The sequence below is a fragment of the Pongo abelii genome, chromosome 5 (genome assembly GCF_028885655.2).
Source record: "Pongo abelii isolate AG06213 chromosome 5, NHGRI_mPonAbe1-v2.0_pri, whole genome shotgun sequence".
Lineage (NCBI taxonomy): Eukaryota > Metazoa > Chordata > Mammalia > Primates > Hominidae > Pongo > Pongo abelii.
The window spans coordinates 115,845,707-115,867,244 of NC_071990.2; positions in this window are offsets into that span (position 1 = coordinate 115,845,707).

Genomic DNA, 21,538 nt, shown 5'->3' on the forward strand with positions numbered 1-21,538 from the left:
TCAAAGTTTAGTTGGTTTCCTTCCCAAGTTTGTAAGCCTCCATAAACAGGAAGGCAGACACATTTTTGGCATACTTTTTTCACATGATAGGGCTCTTCTAATAAAGATGACCACATTTTTCTGCCATGGTACTTGAAATTTTTATCAGTAATGACACTTTTTAAGAGATTTTCTGGATATTGTTGCTTTTTAGTTGGTGATACGGTTTGGCTGTGTCCCCACCCAAATCTCATCTTGAGTTATAGTTCCCATAATCCCCATGTGTCATGGGAGGCAATGAGTGGGAGGTAATTGAATAATGGGGGTGGTTACCCCCATGCTGTTCTTGTGATAGTGAGTGAGTTCTCATGAGATCTGATGGCTTTATAAGGGGCTTTTCCCCCTTTGCTTAGCGCTTTTCCTTCCTGCCTCCATGTGAAGAGGGACATGTTTGTTTCCCCTTCCACCATGATTGTAAGTTTCCTGATGCCTCCCCAGCCCTGCAGAACTGTGAGTCAATTAAAACTCTTTCCTTTATAAATTACCCACTCTTGGGCAGATAGCAGCATGAGAATGGACTAATACAGTTAGGTTTCATATACAGAACGTATCTTCTTGCCAAGGTGAGCCTCTTTGCTTGTTTTTATTTCTTTTGCCATTGTCTACTGCAGTGGTTCCCAAATTACGTTCTATGGAGAAAAATGTAAATACATGATAGTAAGAGCTTTTCTTCAGTAACTAACTTTGAATTATATATATGTAAACACCTTTAACTAGTTGTTTTGAATGATATGCAACAGCTAAGCGTTCCAGGAAGCCACAAATATGATCACATTATGCATTGTCTTTAATAAATTGCCATTAATGAATAGGCATCATTTATCACCTTTCCCTTTAAGTTGTACAATGTCTATTGTATTAAATTGGTATAAATTAATTACGCATTATGCATTTGTTCTGCAAATTCATTACGTATTTGTGATATTATTTTGGTCTTTATCGATACATTTTACTATAATTAATTAGTTTCTGACAGGGGCTTTATATTCTCTATTTTATCCATGTCATAAATCATTATTGATTTTTCATCAATACTTTAAAAAATCTCTTACTCAAATAAATACGAGAAATAGGAATCTATAGGACTAATGTCCAGATTCTCAGCATAGCATCTAATCACTTCCCCACTGATCTCTGAGCCCCATTATCTTCCTGATAGTACTTTCTGAGGCCTGCTCTTTCCTGAATACAGTATACCTTTTGAGTTCTCTGTGTACTTGCTGATGATATTTTCTCTGTCTGTAATGCACTTTCTACTGTCTATTTGATGAAATTCTTAAAACCTCAATCTAGACATTACTTGCTCCTGAAAGCCTCATTTCCTGCTCAGGGGCAATTTTTGTCTCCTTAGTCATCATAATTTTACATGCCTCTATTACAGACCTATCACCTTGTTAATGCATTATTTGTTAATATATTTGTCTTTTCTACTAGGTCAGGTGTTCCTGAGTCTAGCCTATCTTATATTTGTGTTTGTGGTTAGCATAGGATCTAAAAATACTAAAAATATCCAATAAATACTTACAGAATGACTAAGTAAATGCACATATAGTACGACCTTCATTTTTCTTCCTTCTTCTTTCTCTTTCTTCCTCCTACCACCACGTATTTTTTTACATTATACATTCATGACAACTTTGTACTGACCACTATGTTTCCTGTTACAGAGGAAACAAAAATGATTAAGACATAGTTTTTGAGCTCCATGAATTTTAGTCGGGTATTAACTATCATTGGCCATTGTAAGTTGGGTCCTGGCTGAAATATACACTATAATATTATATAATGTACAATACATATTAGAAACAATATATGTATAATATGTCTTATATGTATATCTCTTTATAGATATACATATCTTCTAAAATCTTCAGTTTTTTTTATCTATGGCCTAATTACATAGATTTATAAGAGGTTGTGTCACATAATTATTTTAGGTTCTTGTCATTCTAGATCTGATAGTAATTGGACATGACAGTGTTGTAATCATTTTTTATTTGACCAGGAGCAAGGAGAAATAGTTTCCTGATTATAAAAAACTTTAAATGAGAGTAGATATGTTTGGTCAATCTTAGGCATTTCAATAATTTAAGTTTTTAAAAGTTATTCATATAAAAATTAAACGTTGACAATTTCTTTATCCAAATATCATGAAAATTTATACTTGAAGACTTTTCAGCTTGTATTATTTATCTGAGCAACAGCATCCTCCAAAGTGGGTTCTGCAGAAGGCCTTAAATATTTTTAATATTTTTATAAACAAAAAGTGGAAACATCTTGATCAAACAGGTCTAGAGATAGTGAATAGCCTCTAGTCCCATCTCCTTTTGGAAATTCATGTGCTTATTAGCATATTATAAAGCTATGAGATAACCATCAATGAAAAATGCTTATTTCACTTTTTTTTTAACAAATTCCTTTGACTTATAAAACTTTTTCTATGTTACATCTAGAAGCATCCCTTGTGATTAATATTTTGAAATGCATAATAACATTGGTTAATACATTGGGTGACATGGTTGGTAACTTCTGATAATATGTGACATAATAGTCCATTTTATTAACCATTGTAAATACTCAGACAGGTGGAAAAAGAAGCAAGAGAAAATGTCTGCTTCAGCTTGAACACCTTTTGACCACATCCAAAGAACCAAGGCAGAGAAAGAGAATGGGGTACTATGTCAAGGTTCAATATAGAATCAAGCAGAATCAGAATATATGTAGATTTTTCAGAGCTTACCATATAGTCAGAATTAATCACTGCAAATCAGATAGAGAAATAGGAAAATGTCATTAAACAAGTTTCAGACATTTGGGTTGGTTCCGAAAATGTGGCACATATACACCATGGAATACTATGCAGCCATAAAAAATGATGAGTTCATGTCCTTTGTAGGGACATGGATGAAATTGGAAATCATCATTCTCAGTAAACTATCACAAGGACAAAAAACCAAACACCGTATGTTCTCACTCATAGGTGGGAATTGAACAATGAGAACACATGGACACAGGAAGGGGAACATCACACTCTGGGGGCTGTTGTGGGGTGGAGGGAGGGGGGAGGGATAGCATTAGGAGATATACGTAATGCTGAATGATGAGTTAATGGGTGCAGCACACCAGCATGGCACATGTATACATATGTAACTAACCTGCACATTGTGCACATGTACCCTAAAACTTAAAGTATAATAATAATAAAATTAAAAAAAAAACAAAAAACAAGTTTCAGAGAAAAGGACTTCCTTTCCAAATGAGGGGCTCTGCTTCCAAGGACAAAGCCAGCTTGGATCATGGGCTGTCAAATGTGAACCAAGAATTACAGCCCCAGGAGGAACAGCTGTCTTGCTTTCAGGACACTGAGGTCTATGCTTTGCTCAAACCTAAAATGTATTGGCCATTGAAGATAAATCGTGATTCTTTTTTTCAATTAAAACTTTGATTTTTGCATCTCAATGATTGCACATAATAGGCACTCCTAAAATATTTGTAACACTAAAGTAAATAAGGAATAAAAGAGTGATCATATGCATAGGCAATATAAATGAAGAGTATTAATTTATCTATAGTATTTTAATAGATTCACCTATGGGTTTTTTTTTTTTTTGCTTTGGTTTTACTTGATTTTTTAAAAGGGTTTATGTCTGTATCTATTTGTTTCCTTTTTACATGTGTGGATGAAGCTGCAGAGGTGAAGGAAAAGATACTATTTATCACCTACCTCGTAATGCTGTAAGAATTTATTAAATAATGGTGACTCTTCCATGATTCCTTCTCATACTCAATGCAATCCATACTGCTTCCTGTGGAGAAACTGCTGTGTGAATAGCAAAAAATGTTTTTTGATGGCAATGATGAACCCCAAATATAAACTGCCTCTTTAGAGGAGAGAATCTCTAATGTTCTTTTATTGACAGAGCATTGGAAGAATAGAAAATTACAATCTTCTGTCTCAGTTAGCCTGGAGTTCTTCTCTAAATCAATCCCTTATTCAAACATGAAATGTACATCTTATGGCTCCCTCTTCTCTCCTCAACTTCTTGCTTAGGGCAAGACCAATGAGCTTTTGAAGTGCTCCAGCTTAGCTGGTTTTTAATCTTTCTTTTAAAAACATCATTTGCAGCTAGAAATCTGACTCAGTTTAAAATGCTGAGTTTTAGTAAACTGAAAACTGAGATTTATAAATGCATAGTGAAGATGAAATGCAGTAATCGAAGTAATAAAATAGTATTATGAAGAGTAGTTGACATGCATGCTTAGAACCTATTTTTCAAGTATTAAATACTAACTCTAAATTATGTCAAAATCAAACATGCTTTAAAAATAGAAAAGAACTAAAGGTCATATTGTGAAATGTCTATAAATTGTAGTCTTTTTAAAAGCCTCACTGACCAGAAGTTTATAAGAAAAAAAATAGTGATTCCAAAAAATCAGCTGAAACCATAAACACAGAATATTATTTTTCTATTATGTTATGACTCCCCTCTACATTATTTTGTACTTAACCTAAAATTTGTTTTATTTTTGTTTTCTGTTACATACTTTAATATTTGCAAGAATTTTTAAAAAGATATTTGAAATGACTATTTCCCTAAAGATCCAGTTCTAGATGGTGTAGAAAGACCTTGAAATAAGTGAACTAAAGGCTTCTTTTAAGATATCTATAAAGAATTAATTCCTGACTGCAACATCAGAAAGTCAATATTTCTAACAATAAACATAGTATATCCAATAAATTTCTGCTACTATATAGTCCATCTTAATTAGATTTTCTTAATCATAAATAAAGCCTGAAATGACATAACTATTGAAAGTCATGACAAATTGGTGTTTTATGGTTGGATGTGGTCCACCTCATGCTCCTAGAATAGGATGTTTTTAAACTATAGGAGGACATTCTACTTTCTGAGATGCATTCTTATTGTTTACAATCAACATTGGGTCTCCCCTTTAGACTTGTCACTAGGCGGAGACTCAAGTAGAATAATACTCCAAGACCATTTGTTCTTAATGAAAGCAATTTGTTATGAGCTGAGGGGAAAGTGTCCTTTGTCCTTCTGCCAAAACAGCCTTGCTCTGTTTTTGTTAAGGTCATTCAGATTAATGGGGAGACTACAAGATGCTCTAAAACAAAAGCATTACTGGGAAGATGCAAAGCATTTTTCTAAAACAATGCCAAATACCAGAGTACATGTGTAGTATGTTTTCAGACACCTATTATGAAAACTGCTTAAAATTAATTATTCTTAATTGTGTTTTCCTGTATGGTATCCATATGGCCCCATTGTTCATTTAATAAAATGTTTTTTGACAAATGTTATTTTTAAAGAGTGATGGTAGGAATTGTACAGATATAAACAACATTTATAAGACTACACAATTTGTAGTTTATGGTCAGTAGATTTTAATAAGACTATGATCAGAACACATCATTTTATTTTATTTATTTATTTAATTTTTTTGAGATGGAGTCTCGCTCTGTTGCCCAGGCTGGAGTGCAGTGGTGTGATTTCGGCTCACTGCAAGCTCCGCCTCCCGGGTTCATGCCATTCTCCTACCTCAGCCTCCTGAGTAGCTGGGACTACTGGTGCCCACCACCACGCCCAGCCAATTTTTTGTATTTTTTAGTAGAGACGGGGTTTCACCAATCCTTCACTTTAGGTGAACAATTAGGGGAAAAATATACCTATAATCATCCTTGAAGAGTAGCAGATAAAAAAATGAAAAGTAAAATACAAAGAAATGTAATGAATTATCTTAGAGAGGGAATTCATGGCCAGGCCATATGAGATACTTTTATAGTAAAGACTTTCAAGCGTTCTAATTACCACATAGACTGAGGAATGTATGCATTTGAAAAGAAATATCACCTGGATGTCTCTTTCAATTAGAATTCTCTATTTTTCAGTGACTTCATCTTGACAGCTCAATCCAGAAAGATTGAATTTTATCTTTCTCACACTTCTTTCCTAAGGGCTGCATCTGTTAGATGCTTATTTCAAACACTTTGTCTTCATTTCCTGTAAGTTTTCTAACTTTGACCATACATCCCTTAACAAGGATTCTATGAGGTGGAGAGAATAACATATTTATCCAATTTGGAATTTGAAAACAAAAAAGAAAAACCATGTTAAACTTCAAGTAGTATGGTTCTGGATGACAGTGACTTTATAAGAAATTAAAACGATATTTCTCCATTGAGAAGATTTGATAGACCACATATGCACCCTAGAAAAATCATGCTGCCTTTATCATCCCATTCAGGAAAGTTTAATTTTTGTCCTTGAGACATTTAAAGGCATCAGTTGTTCAGTTATTTGTGAGAAGTTCTGACCAGTTCTTGCCTTGTGGTATTCCTATTATGTTACTTAGAGGATTATATATGTGAAGATTTTGTTCTTGCTGCTTTTTGTACGTAAGGCTACGTAATCTTTTATACAAGCTTGTTGGAAACTCATTTGATATGTAAGAAGAGTCCACATATGATACTTAAATAGAACTTCTAGTCCATTAATAAGTACCTATTATGTTCTCCACACTTTAAGACATTTTCAATAATTATTAATTTGTCCACTGTAAGTGGATGTAATACTGGCTAAAAGTCTTGGTTGGCTGGAACAGAAATATATGACTTCTGTGTGACTGTCATAGGATTTCAGGCTTCCTGTCACTATATATATTTCAATCCTGTTCTAGATGAAGCATAGTGGGAAGTAAGGAAGGAATTCATCATTTTCAGTCATGTGGCTTCTTAATTATAGGCCTCTTTGTTGAGGCTATTCACTTGGGTATCAATTAGGATCAAGTGTTATGCTGTACTGGCTGCTAGATACAAGTCTGCTAAGAAAAGCACTGAGATAACCAACTCAAAGTTGTCATAAATAGAAATGACATGTGGTCACCCTCAAACTGTTATTAATCAGAAATTAGCTGATACTATAGTGGATAAGATTTGCTATGATATAAATGATTAAATCTCAGGAAAACAATTTATGCGTCACTTTCTTCATCGGCATTAGACTTAACAAAATTCTGCCACAAGAGTTTTGTTAGGAGTAACTGAAAACTGAAAGGTAATTTTAAAGGGCTTAGCAAAGTCTTCACAGTAACAAAAATAATAAGGATGTACATACCAGCTAACAAGATAATTGTACAGATAATTGGAAAATGTACTTCCTTGGGTGCAATGTTTATACCAAGAGGTAAAATAATGTTAGTAAGATTCCATCAATGTCCATAAAACACACATTAATGAATGGATTCATGCTGCATCTATGTGTTAGCACACATTTGTATTAGGATTAAATTATAAGATAGGCTTGTATAAATAATGGAGAACAGGAGAGCATTTTTCACGTAAATTTGAGATGATATATTACTGAAGAGTTTTACTCTTACACTAAAAACACATATTCTTAAAACCTTAAATAGAGGAGATAAACAAATACAAAAGCCCAACAACAACAACAAACGCTGCAATTAAAGGAGTTTGAGAGACATACAAACAAAGGCATTTTGGTTCTATACACCTGATACACCTGGTACTGACAGACACTAAAAATATAATATTCTGACAACACCCTTTTGCTTTATGTAGATATATTGTTCTCTATATTACACATACACACACACACGCGCGCACACACACACACACACACATATTCTGAGATGGAGTCTCGATCTGTTACCCAGGCTGGAGTGCAGTGGCACTATCTCAGCTCACTGCAACCTCCGCCTCCCAGGTTCAAGCGATTCTCCTGCCTCAGCCTCCCAAGTAGCTGGGATTACAGGTACCCGCCACTACACCCAGCTAATTTTTGTATTTTTAGTAGAGATGGGGTTCCACCATGTTGGCCAGGCTGGTTAACTCCTGACCTCAAGTAATCTGCCTGCCTCGGCCTCCCAAAGTGCTGGTATTCAGGATGAGCCACCGCTCCTGGCCTATATTCAACATATTGATTAGCTGAATTAATGAGTTGCCTTGCTACTATTTAGTTGTATTTTTAAAGATGAAACAAAACATAAAGAAGCAAATAATCCAATAAATGTAATTTAATTTATAATTTCCTCTTTCTTCCCTCTCTTCTCGTCCTCCATCTTTGGTCCTACTTTTATTTTATCTTTGCTCTACCTCATTATACAAGGGATTTTTAACTGATCTTAATATTAATTTATGGTAGACAATAATAACTCAACTAAACCTGACACTTTGAGAATATAAATACAGTTTTATTTATACTGATTATTTTAAAATCACACTTTAAAAAATTGTTGCTCATATTTCATGTATAACTGAGCATATTCTAAGATGCTGAACTCTAAATGGGGTATTGTTGAATATGGGGCTGGGCAAAACTCCATGACCTCTGCAGTTTGGTGAACCATTGTTTTGCCCTGTTGCTTGTGGCTTACCCTGTGATCCCTGCAAAGCTCTGAAGTGGTCAACTGATACTTGGCCCAGTGGTTGGATGTCGGTGATACAAACCACTGGTGATACAAATCAGATCACATTCACCAGAATCTGCCCCTTTTGCTTCCCTTGTATACTTGTGTGTACAGGAAAGGATCTCCTAACTGCATTGCCTGAAACAGTACGACAGAGAACAGGTTTTCAGATAATGTCTGTCCTATCCACTGTCTGCTCTTTTGGCTGTAGATAGAAAAATCAGAAACTGGAAGATTACAAGTATCAAGCTCTTCACAAATTTTCAGGTAGATTTGAACATTTTTTTTTCTTAAAAGTTGACACAAAAAGTCACGGTAATGCAACAACCGGCAATAAAGAAAGGAATCAGGCCAGTCACGGTGGCTCACCCCCTGTAATCCCAGCATTTTGGGAGGCCAAGGTGGGCGGATCAGTTGAGGTCAGGAGTTCAAGGCCAGCTTTGCCAACATGGTGAAACCCTGTCTCTACTAAAAATTCAAAAATTAGCCAGGCGTGGTGGTGGGCACCTGTAATCCCAGCTACTTGGAAGGCTGAGGCAGAGAATTGTTTGAATCCAGGAGGCAGAGGGTGCAGTAAGCTGAGATTGCATGACTGCACTCAGCCTGCATGACAGAGTGAGACTCCGTCTCAAGAAAAGAAAAAAATTAGCCAGGCATAGAGACACATGCCTGTAATCCCAGCTACCTCAGGAGGCTGAGACACCAGAATCGCTTGAACCTGGGAGGTGGAGGTTGCAGTGAGCCAAGATCAGACCACTGCACTCCAGCCTGGGCAACAGAGTGAGACTCTGTCTTAAAAAAAAAAAAAGAGAAGTGAATCAAGCCATAAGAATATTGTTATTTCCTGATCTTACAACAAAAAATCTACACTATCTGGATTCGATTCAAGTTTGATTTTATTCTCCACATATTTCTGCAATGTTGAATTTACCTTAAGCATACTCGTATCTTATGTTTATATTTCCACTGGCTTTCCAACTGGCTAATGAGTCATACCTTTTATGATAAAATTTCACTAGAGTTGGAAAGGGACATGAGAGCATAGTACTGTATTCAAATCTATTTGTGTTTCTTTTAATAACCAGGTTTATTCCCTTCTTTTAAATCATCCTTATTCCCAAATGGAATTTTGCTAGAAATAGAGTCTAATCATTTCTAATTCCCTTAAGAACTGAAAAGCTGAAGCAATATGGAAGGTTTTAGATACAACTCTATTATTTCTATAATAAGCATAATTTTACCAGCTTGTTATACAAGACTGTTATTGAAGAGCTATTGGGTCATTGGATTGTGAATTACTGAAAATTTCATAACGGTTGGCATATTAACAGATATATGAAATGCTGAATTAATGGGACATTTTCTAGTAGAAAGTTAAAATTAAAAAACATTGTTAATTATAAAACAACTTGCACTTGTATGCTATCATTATTAGTAACAATGATTTTGATAAAAAATGTTATAAATAGAAGATTACTTATTCTAGCATAGGCTTTTATTGGAGAGAGTTATGTTAGCCATTTGAAAAATCATTAGCTACTTACATAATTAATAGTATAAAATAAGTAAAAACTTGATTTTTCTAGATAGAAATATGTTGTCCTTTGAATGTTTTATATACGCAAATATTTTTAAATAAAATATATAACTACATGTTTGAATACAAATATTAATTTTCTTTTATAAAAGTTTAGACATATTGTTAATTAAAAAGCAATAAATATAAAAGATTTGAGTCTGAATTTTATGTTTTCACAGTTATAATATTATTGGTTAGGTTTACCAAATTATTAAGCTATATTAACTATGCTACTACAAAGTGCCTAGGAACTGAAATTTAGAAAACTGTACAGTATGAACATCTTCTAGCATAAAACTAAAAATGTGGTGATGAATGAAGGCTCTAAAATATGTCAAATATGGACAATGTTAATTCTAATTTGCAAATTTTATATCTTTCCTGTTTTTGCCCTTCACTAGTCTGAACAAATATACCAACATATTAGCTGTCTAATTTTCAAATTATTTTATTGTTCACTCTAAAATTTCCCACAAGTTACTCATTTCCTTAGATTACCAAAATTAATTGACCTGGAAGTAAGAAGATAAGTTAACATTTTAATGAGGCTGATAATACCACTGAGCTCAGAGCCTACACCTTTGACTTTAAAAGTATAGTTTCAGGTGAGTTTAAGGATGCAGAAGTAATGAAATACAGAAGATTGACAGGGGGAATTGAATGGAAGAGACAGTAGATATTTTGAAGGTGTATTCTACAAGACTGGGAAACCAATCGGATAAAAGGAGTAAAGAATTAGCGAACTGAGTGATAGCTTCTCAGCTCCCTAACACGTAAAAGCTCTGGTAATTATAATAACAAGCACTTAAAATATAATTTACCATGTGCTATACATATATTAACTAATTTAATGTTCAAAACAATCTTGGGTAGTAAATTTTATTACCATCCCATTATAAAGATGAAAAAAATAAGGCAATATAGATGTTAATTTTTTTGCCCAAAACCACCAAGCTAGTAAATGGCAGAGCTGAGCTTTAAACCTTGGAAGTTTTATTTGGGTTTGTGGTCTTTAACACTATGTAATAATGCTGTATTACCTTTCTATATCTTTTTTTCCCAATAAAACAGGTATCACCAAGCTGTGTGCTTGGATAATTGGGGAATTTTTTCAGTTATTTAATCTTTATCCTACTTTGTATCTATGCTAGAAGACCAGGAGAGTAACAGGTTGAATTTGAATGCATCCCTGTGTATCCACGCTGAAGGAAACCTAGCACACTCTGGATTGGAAATTTCAGTTGAGCCCAAAGTGTCAAGTTATTTCAGAAGGCTCACATAAGTCCTTAGAGATGTGCACATTGCTATCACTTCACTGGAAGTTTCCCTCACAATGAACTGTACTGTAAGAAGTTCTGCTAAGACCTTGCTCAAGAACCCTGAACCAATTATCCCTTCTGATCTCGGGATTCTTACATAAAATGATCCATTTGTTATCCACGAGAGTTAATGACCCTTTAATATCTGATGTGATCATAAGATTAAGAGCTTGGCTTTTGGAATCCAGAAGATTTAACTAGTTCTTAGTCGTAATAAAGTGGTTAAGAGTGAACATTCTGGAGCCAGATTGCTTGAGTTCAAACTCCAGCCTCACTACTAGTTACTGATGACCTTGGAAAAATTCAATTCACTTTGTGTAACTCACTTTTCTCATTTGTAAAATGTGTAACACATTAGAATTATCTCACAACTTGTTACGAGAATTAAATGAGATAATATATGCACAAAATTTTAAACGGTGTCTGCCTTTTGGTACATCCTTGATGAATATTATCTATTCTAGTACTATGGGTGCTTGAGCAAGGTGCTTATGCTTTAAAGCCTCAACTTCATTACCCATGACATGATCATGGTAATAACTGCTGCCTTGTAGAGTTGTTGCGAGGCTTATAAGATATGGTGAATGGAAAGTGTTTTGTACAGAGCCTGGCATAAATCCAGTGTCACCCTCCTGTATTTCTACTTTGCACTCCTGGACATGATTGCCCTGGTGTCTGTTCACAGCTGCAGATTCACAACAGCATGTCTACTGTTATGTGATTGTGTTATTTTGTTAAGAAATGGGCATTAGAAATGATACAGAGAGATGGGGAGGGCTAAGTTAGGCCATTTGGGTGAGATTTGGAAAAGGCTGGAGCCCCAAGAAACAGCCCCACTTTCCGGAGCAGGTCTGTGAATGGGGCTTGCTGTGCTGCATAGGGACATGCGTGCTGGACAGAAGAAACAGTGATAATTGAGAGTCCTGAGATTGGTGCAAGCAGTATTCATGTGAGGGTGGTCCTGCAGCCAGCCTGGCTGACACCAGTGGTCTCCAGGTGACTTTGTCTTTTGTTTCTCTATGAATATTTGGAAATCTTAGCTTTGGCATGGGTATGGCTGCTGGCTGTGTTTCAGATATATTTTAAAGTCTGAATATAGGTGTCAACAAAAGGGGGTACATATGAGTGGGAAGGGAGCAAAGGAACATCTGTCATGTAATCTACATACTCAATATTACCAGCATAGGAAGGTGGATAAACCTGGGCAAATTTCTCTGAATATTGAAGTATTTTGTCGTATATAAGCACATGCAGATAGGTATAAATTTCAGTAGAGAACTATATTTTCAAACATATTAAACATGTTAATTTACTGAGTTCTTATAATATATGTAAACCAGGGATTATGATCCTAATTTGACAGATAAGGATGGGAAAACCTAGGCTCAGAGAGATTGAGAAACAAACCCGAAACCTAATAGTAAATAAAAGAACTTGGATTTGATGCCTGATCTATTCTACACTATGTGTGTGTGTGTATGTGTGTGTGCACACATGTGTGTGTGAGAGAGACTTGTGGGTAGCAGATAAAAATCTCGCTAAGATTCAGAAACGTAAGAAATACAACAATTTTGTATAAATAAATTCAATCTCTATTTTGAGCCTACATTTCACTCTGTGGCAGAAACATACTTTTAGTCGGTTTGTACCCCTTTTCTTAGCCTGCATCTAAGTTCCAGGAAGCTTGCCTTGGAATACAGCCAGAGAGGGACACTTCATCCTTAATATTGTATATCCCTAAATGTATTCATGTAAACAACTCTTGTTTTTATGGAGATCATATGATTTATGATCTCAAGCAGACACTTTCCAGAATAAAAGGAGATACTGGAAATAAACATGCCAAGACAATGAATACAAGGCATGACTACCTCAGGCAAACCAGATGTGCGGTCCCTATGCATATTTCTTTCTGCTGGGTCTCTTCTGGTCTGGCAACCCTCTTCAATAATTTTGTACCAAGCCCAGGTTCACAAGGAAGTATGTGTAAAGGGAGCACATGTTGCCAAGAGTCAGTCTACAGAGGCAAGGCAAAGCACAACATGGCTGCAGCTGTGTGCCATAAGGACAGAAACCCAGTGCCTTGACTCTGTGTGCTATTTGTCCTTATTCAGCTTTTGTGTCCTGTATTGCCTGAATTGGGACTACATCAAGCTCTGGGAGTCTCTCTGAGACTGTCCATGTCTCTGTCTGTTTCAGCCCACAGGAATGTCTTCATTTGCTGGTTTCTTGCCATCTTTCTCAGGCTGTCTATGGGGAAGGTCTCTTCCATTCTCAGAGTCCACAAATCTATTGTGGGCAACAATATAGTAATAAGGGAGGTGAAAAGATGCAACAAATAAACTCAAACCCCACTGGCTTTTGTCTTGGTTACCTCCTGCTCCAATCGAGTGTTTGGTGGGCACCTTTTCAGTCACAGTATGATTCATGGTCCAGGCTCTTTCCATCTGTGGCTCCTCCATCTTCTAAGGTCTCTTCTAGAAAAGAGACAGAGCATGGGGTTTATAGAAACTAATCTTAAAAGTGGTGTACATCACTTCTACCCACTTAAACTGAAAGAGAGCTGAGCAATGTCAGCTAGCAGGGATCAAGGCTTGGGAGGGAAAACCAGGATTTTTGTAAGCACTGGCATTCTTGACCAGGCAGCACCTCCCTGTGTCAATCTTTTTTGTGGCTTTCCTCTTCTCTGCCATCAGCCTGATTTGGGAAAGGAGGCTGGGGCTAGGCATACATGCTTTTCTTAATCATCTTCTGTCAAATACTCTGTCTATACTAAGATTCCTCTGAGTTGATTTTTTTTCTACGAGTTTTATGCTTTTGAAAACAAGGCCAGAAACATACTCATTTTTCCTGTTTTCCACTCTGTCACATTACTCTTCTGAGTTATAGGTTGGGCTGTTTGGGGTGTGTGTGTGTGTGTGTGTGTGTGTGTGTGTGTGTGTGTGTGTGATAGAGAGAGAGAGAGAGAGATGCAGGTACAGTGGGGCAAAAGAATAAAGTCAGAGAGTAACAGGAAAAATTGTTAATATTCTCAAAGCATTATCTCAGGATGTAACTATGTAGCTATGGCTCAACTACTGTGAACTGGCCCATTTCCACACAGCAAATATAAATGCAACGTTGTTTCTCTCTTCAAGGCTGTATCACTTGTGTGTTCAGGTGTTCTAAAGACATGAGGATCTAGAGGGTGGCTCATGCTATACTGATACACTGGCAGAAACAGAAGCTGGCCTCAGACAAGCCATGTTTGAAATATGAAAACTAGGCAAATCCCCCAATTTAATTAATAAGTTTTAGCAATTCAACTTCTCCAGCATAAACAATCCATTACATTTTTATATACGATGGCAGCAATTAAAATTTTCTAATACAGTAAAAATCAATTTCTCATTGAAGGTAAAAATGACTATTAATATCTACACCGAGTTTTGCTCAAGTATAGCATAATGTAGGTTTAGAGATGAATCATCAGAACTCTCTGAGGTGGCATTGCTCAGGAAGGCAGGTGCCTGGTGAGAATAGACGGCCCCCACTAGGAGACTCCATAACCACACACAAAAAGGCAAAGGGGTGGTGGATCTGAGTTACAGGCAGTGGGCACAGAATATGTCTTGATCAGAGTTCTTGGGCTGTGCATGCACCAGGATGGGGGCTGACGTTATAAATAAGAATGTTTTTTGACCTTGTACCACATTGAGACTCGGGAGTCTGTGAGCCCTCCAGGATACTGTGGATACCAAGGATTCTCCATCTTCTGAAGAATTTCTATGGAATACTGCAATCAAGCATATTGGAAGCCACCAAGCAGAGCATCTGGCCCATACTTCAGTATTCCAGGCTGAAACACCCATGACTGCCTAAAGCCTGTATTTTCCTTTGGAGAATGTTCACTACCTGAGTCCTCCAGCCATCTGGTCTCCTTCTACTACTGGGTAGACTCAGATGTCCAGCATTTCTGAGCTGCCTCACACAAGCTGAGCCACAGAGCCATGCAGCACTGCGCTTCTGCAGCCTGATCTCCAACGCTGCAAACTTTGCCAGTTGACTAAGAGCCCCTCTGCCCTGAAGTCTCATCACTTTCAGGGATACTGCTATCCTACTACCTACAGCCACTATTGGTTCAATGGTAAAATATGTTCTTGCCATTTTAAACCTCAGTCTTTACCCTGGTGCATGCACAGCCCAAGAACTCTGGGTCAATCAGTGTTCTGTGTCCAGTGCCTCTGACCTAGATCTACCACGCTTTTGCCTTTCATGTGGTCATAGAGTCTCCTAGTGGGGATCCTCTGTTTTTACCTTGCCCTTGAATTTCTTTAAATAAAATCAAATTTAATTTAATAGTAAGTTCTGGGATATATATGTAGGATGTGCAGGTTTGTTACACAGGTAAACGTGTGCCATGGTGGTTTGTTGCACCCATCAACACATCAACTAGATAGTAAGCCCTGCATGCATTAGCTACATGAATGTCTGTTCCACCCCACATGCATGTTCCGCCCCACATGCATGTCTGTTCCACCCCACTGACAGGCCCCATTTTATGTTGTTCCCCTCCCTCTGTCCATGTCTTCTCCTTGTTCAGCTCCCACTTATAAGTGAGAACATGCGGTGTTTGGTTTTCTCTTCCTGTGTTAGTCTGCTGAGGATAATGGCTTCCAACTCCATCCATGTCTCTGCAAAGGACGTGATGTTATTCCTTTTCATGGCTGCATAGTATTCCATGGTGTCTATGTTCCACATTTGCTTTATCTAGTCTATCATTGATGGGCATTTGGGTTGATTCCATGTCTTTGCTATTGTGAATAATGCTGCAATGAACATACGTATGCATGTATCTTTATAATAGAATGATATATATTGCTTTTGGTATATATCCAATAATGAGATTGCTGGGTCAAATGGTATTTCTCCTTCTAAATCTTTGAGGAATGACAACACTGTCTTTCACAATGATTGAGTTAATTTACTTTCCCACAGTGTAAAAGCATGCCTATTTCTCCACAGCCTTACCAGCATCTGTTGTTTCTTGACTTTTTAATAATCACCATTCTGATTGGCCTGAGATGGTATCTCATTGCATTTCTGTAATAATCAGTGATGCTAAGCTCTTTTTCATGTTTGTTGGCTGCATAAATGTCTTCTGTTGAAAAGCGTCTGTTTAGGTCCTTTGCCCACTTTTTAATGGGGTTGTTTGTACTTGTAAAATTGTTTTACTTGTAAATTTGTTTAAGTTCCTTGTAGATTCCGGATATTAGATCTTTGTCAGATGGAAAGATTGCAAAATATTCTCCCATTCTGTAGGTTGTCTTTTCACTCTGATGATAGTTTTTTTGCTGTGCAGAAGCTCTTTAGTTTAATTATATCCCATGTGTCAATTTTTTCTTTTGTTGCAATTGCTTTTGATGTTTTTGAAATTTTTGGCTGTTCCTATGCCCTGAGTGGTATTGCCTAGATTTTCTTCTCGGGTTTTAATAGTTTTGGGTTTTACATTTAAGTCTTTAATCCATCTTAACTTTTGTATAAGATGTAAGGAAGGGGTCCAGTTTCAATTTTCTGCATATTAGCCCTTGTCTTTCTAAGGGATGCCCCCCACTCAGAGAGTTCTGATTATATATTTCCCAGTCTACATTGTGCTATACTTGAGTAAAACCCAATGCAACTATTACTAGTTATGTTTGCCTTCAATGAGAAACTAATTTTTACTGTATTTAAAAACTTTAATTGCTGCCATTGTATAAAAAATAAATTAATGGGCTATTTATATTTGTAAAGTTAAATTGCTAAAACTTGTTGGCTCAAATATTTTGACTGGAATTAGTGATATATGCTCTTGTTATTTCTAACATTTGCATAAAGCTAAGAGGGTAAAAACTTGCCCAAAATATCCAAGTCTATCCTCTGCTTTTCCATTCACATTCATATGCTTGTGAACTTTCTACTTCATTGGGGTCACTTGACTTCAATGAAGACTTCTAATGCTCAGAACAATAATAGGAATAAAAGTTTTGTTGTCCTTGATTTTGAAAGTGTTCTTCATTAGAATAAAAGGGGGTGCTATTTAAGAACAGAATTTTTATTATAGCAGCACTTAAGCACATTAGCCTCATGTGTCTTGGGCTCACTGTCATGGTTCTTACAATTTTGGCAGGCTAGTTTAAAAAAAAAAAGAAAAAAGAAAAACTGGCCAAACAGACAGGCTCCTGGTGCCTCTTGCAAAGCACCAGTAGAATTGTGGAAACAAATATTTGTTTTGAAGTTCTGAATAATTTCACACAATGAAATGTGGCTGTATTTTTTTTTATCTTTAAGTTCTAGGGTACAAGTGCACAATGTGCAGGTTTGATACATAGGTATACATGTGCCATGTTGGTTTGCTGCACCCATCAACTAGTCATTTAAATTAGGTATTTCTCCTAATGCTATCCCTCCCGCAGCCCCCCACCCCCCAATAGGCCCTGGTGTGTGATGTTCCCTGCCCCGTGCAAGTGTTCTCATTGTTCACTTTCCACCTATGAGTGAGAACATGCGATGCTTGCTTTTGTCTTTGTGACAGTTTGCTGAGAATGATGGTTTCCAGATGTCCCTGCAAAGGACATGAACTCATCCTTTGTTATGGCTGCGTAGTATTCCATGGTGTATATGTGCCACATTTTCTGAATCCAGTCTATCACTGATGGACATTTGGGTTGGTTCCAGGTCTTTGCTATTGTGAATAGTGCCGCAATAAACATGTGTGCGTGTGTCTTTATAGTAGCATGATTTATAATCCTTTGAGTATATAACCAGTAATGGGATTGCTGGGTCAAATGGTATTTCTTGTTCTAGACCCTTGAGGAATTGCCACACTGTCTTCCACAATGGTTGAACTAATTTACACTCCCACCAACAGTGTAAAGGTGTTCCTATTTCTCCACATCCTCTCTAGCATCTGTTGTTTCCTCACTTTTTAATGTTTGCCACTCAAATTGATGTGAGATGGTATCTCGTTGTTGATTTGCATTTCTCTGATGACCAGTGATGATGAGCATTTTTTCATGTGTCTCTTGGCTGCATAAATGTCTTGTTTTGAGAAGTGTCTGCTCATATCCTTTGTCCACTTTTTGATGGGGTTGTTTGTTTTTTATTGTAAATTTGTTTGAATTCTTTGTAGATCTGGATATTAGCCCTTTGTCAGATGGGTAAATTGCAAAAATTTTCTCCCATTCTGTAGGTTGCCTGTTCACTCTGATGGTAGTTTCTTTTGCTGTGCAGAAGCTCTTTAGTTTAATTAGATCCCATTTGTCTATTTTGGCTTTTGTTGCCATTGCTTTTGGTGTTTTAGTCAAGAAGTCCTTGCTTATGCCTATGTCCTGAATGGTACCACCTAGGTTTTCTTCCAGGGTTTTTATGGTTTTAGGTCTAACATTTAAGTCTTTAATCCATCTTGAATTAATTTTTGTATAAGGTGTAAGGAAGGGATCCAGTTTCAGTTTTCTACATATGGCTAGCCAGTTTTCCCAGAACCGTTTATTAAATAGGGAATACTTCCCATTTCTTGTTTTTGTCAGGTTTGTTGAAGATCAGATGGTTGTAGATGTGTGGTGTTATTTCTGAGGCCTCTGTTCTGTTCCAATGGTCTATATCTCTGTTTTGGTACCAGTATCATGCTTGTTTTGGTTACTGTAGCCTTGTAGTATAGTTTGAGGTCAGGTAGCATGATGCCTCCAGCTTTGTTCTTTTGGCTAAGGATTGACTTGGCAATGCGGCCTCTTTTTTGGTTCCATACAAACTTTAAAGTATTTTTTTCCAATTCTGTGAAGAAAGTCATTGGTAGCTTCATGGGGATGGCATTGAATCTATAAATTAGCTTGGGCAGTATGGCCATTTTCACAATATTTATTCTTCCTATCCATGAGCATGAAATGTTCTTCCATTTGCTTGTGTCGTCTTTTATTTTATTGAGCAGTGGTTTGTAGTTCTCCTTGAAGAGGTCCTTCACATCACTTGTAAGTTGGGTTCTTAGGTATTCTATTCTCTTTGTAGCAATTGTGAATGGGAGTTCACTCATGATTTGGCTCTCTGTTTGTTATTGGTGTATAGGAGTGCTTGTGATTTTTGCATATTGACTTTTTATCCTGAGACTTTGCTGAAGTTGCTTATCAGCTTAAGGAGATTTTGGGCTGAGATGATGGGGTTTTCTAAATATACAATCATGTCATCTGCAAACAGGGATAATTTGACTTCCTCTTTTCCTAATTGAATACCCTTTATTTCTTTCTCTTGCCTGATTGCCCTGGCCAGAACTTCCAACACTATGTTGAATAAGAGTGGTGAGAGAGGGCATCCTTGTCTTGTGCTGGTTTTCAAAGGGAATGCTTCCAGTTTTTGCCCATTCAGTGTGATACTGGCTGTGGGATTGTCATAAATAGCTCTTATTATTTTGAGATATGTTCCATCAATACCTAGTTTATTGTGAGTTTTTAGCATAAAGGGCTGTTGAATTTTGTCAGAGGTCTTTTCTGCATTTATTGAGATAATCATGTGGTTTTTGTCATTGGTTCTGTTTATGTGATGGATTACATTTATTGATTTGCATATGTTGAACCAGCCTTGCATCCCAGGCATGAAGCCGAACTGATAGTGGTGGATAAGCTTTTTGATGTGCTGCTGGATTCAGTTTGCCGGTATTTTATTGAGGATTTCCACATCAATGTTCATCAGGGATATTGGTCTAAAATTCTCTTTTTTTGTTGTGTCTCTGCTAGGCTTTGGTATCAGGATGATGCTGGCCTCATAAAATGAGTTAGGAAAGTTTCCCTCTTTTTCTATTGATGGGAATAGTTTCAGAAGGAATGGTACCACCTCCTTTTTGTACCTCTGGTAGAATTCGGCTGTGAATCCGTCTGATCCTGGACTTTTTTTGGTTGGTGGGCTGTTAATTATTGCCTCAATTTCAGAGCCTGTTATTGGTCTATTCAGAGATTCAACTTCTTCCTGGTTTAGTCTTGGGAGGGTGCATGTATCCAGGAATTTTTCCATTTCTTCTAGATTTTCTAGCTTATTTGTGTAGAGGTGTTTATAATATTCTCTGATGGTAGTTTGTATTTCTGTTGGATTGTTGGTGATATCCCCTTTATCATTTTTTATTGTGTCTATTTGATTCTTCTCTCTTTTCTACTTTATTAGTCTTGCTAGCAGTCTATCAATTTTGTTGATCTTTTCAAAAAACCAGCTCCTGGATTCATTGATTTTTTGAAGGGTTTTTTGTGTCTCTATCTCCTTCGGTTCTGCTCTGATCTTAGTTATTTCTTGCCTTCTGCTAGCTTTTGGATTTGTTTGTTCTTGCTTCTTTAGTTCTTTCAATTGTGATGTTAGGGTGTCAATTTTAGATCTTTCCTGCTTTCTCTTGTGGGCATTTAGTGCTATAAATTTCCCTCTACACACTGATTTAAATGTGTCCCAGAGATTCTAGTACGTTATGTCTTTGTTCTCATTGGTTTCAAAGAACATCATTATTTCTGCCTTCATTTTGTTATTTACCCAGTAGTCATTCAGGAGCAGGTTGTTCAGTTTCCATGTAGTTGTGCAGTTTTGAGTGAGTTTCTTAATCCCGAGTTCTAATTTGATTGCACTGTGGTCTGAGAGACAGTTTGTTGTGATTTCTGTTCTTTTACATTTGCTGAGGAGTGCTTTACTTCCAATTATGTGGTCAATTTTAGAATAAGTGCGATGTGGTGCTGAGAAGAATGTATATTCTGTTGATTTGGGGTGGAGAGTTCTGTAGATGTCTATTAGGTCTGCTTGTTGCAGAGCTGAGTTCAATTCCTGGATATCCTTGTTAACCTTCTGACTCACCGATCTGTCTAATATTGACAGTGGTGTGTTATAGTCTCCCATTATTATTGTGTGGGAGTCTAAGTCTCTTTGTAGGTCTCTAAGGACTTGTTTTATGAGTCTGGGTGCTCCTGTATTGGGTGCATATATATTTAGGATAGTTAGCTCTTCTTGTTGAATTGATCTCTTTACCATTATGTAATGGCCTTCTTTGTCTCTTTTGATCTTTGTTGGTTTAAAGTCTATTTTATCAGAGACTAGGATTGCAACCCCTGCTTTTTTTGTGCTTTGCATTTGGTTGGTAGATCTTCTTCCATCCCTTTATTTTGAGCCTATGTGT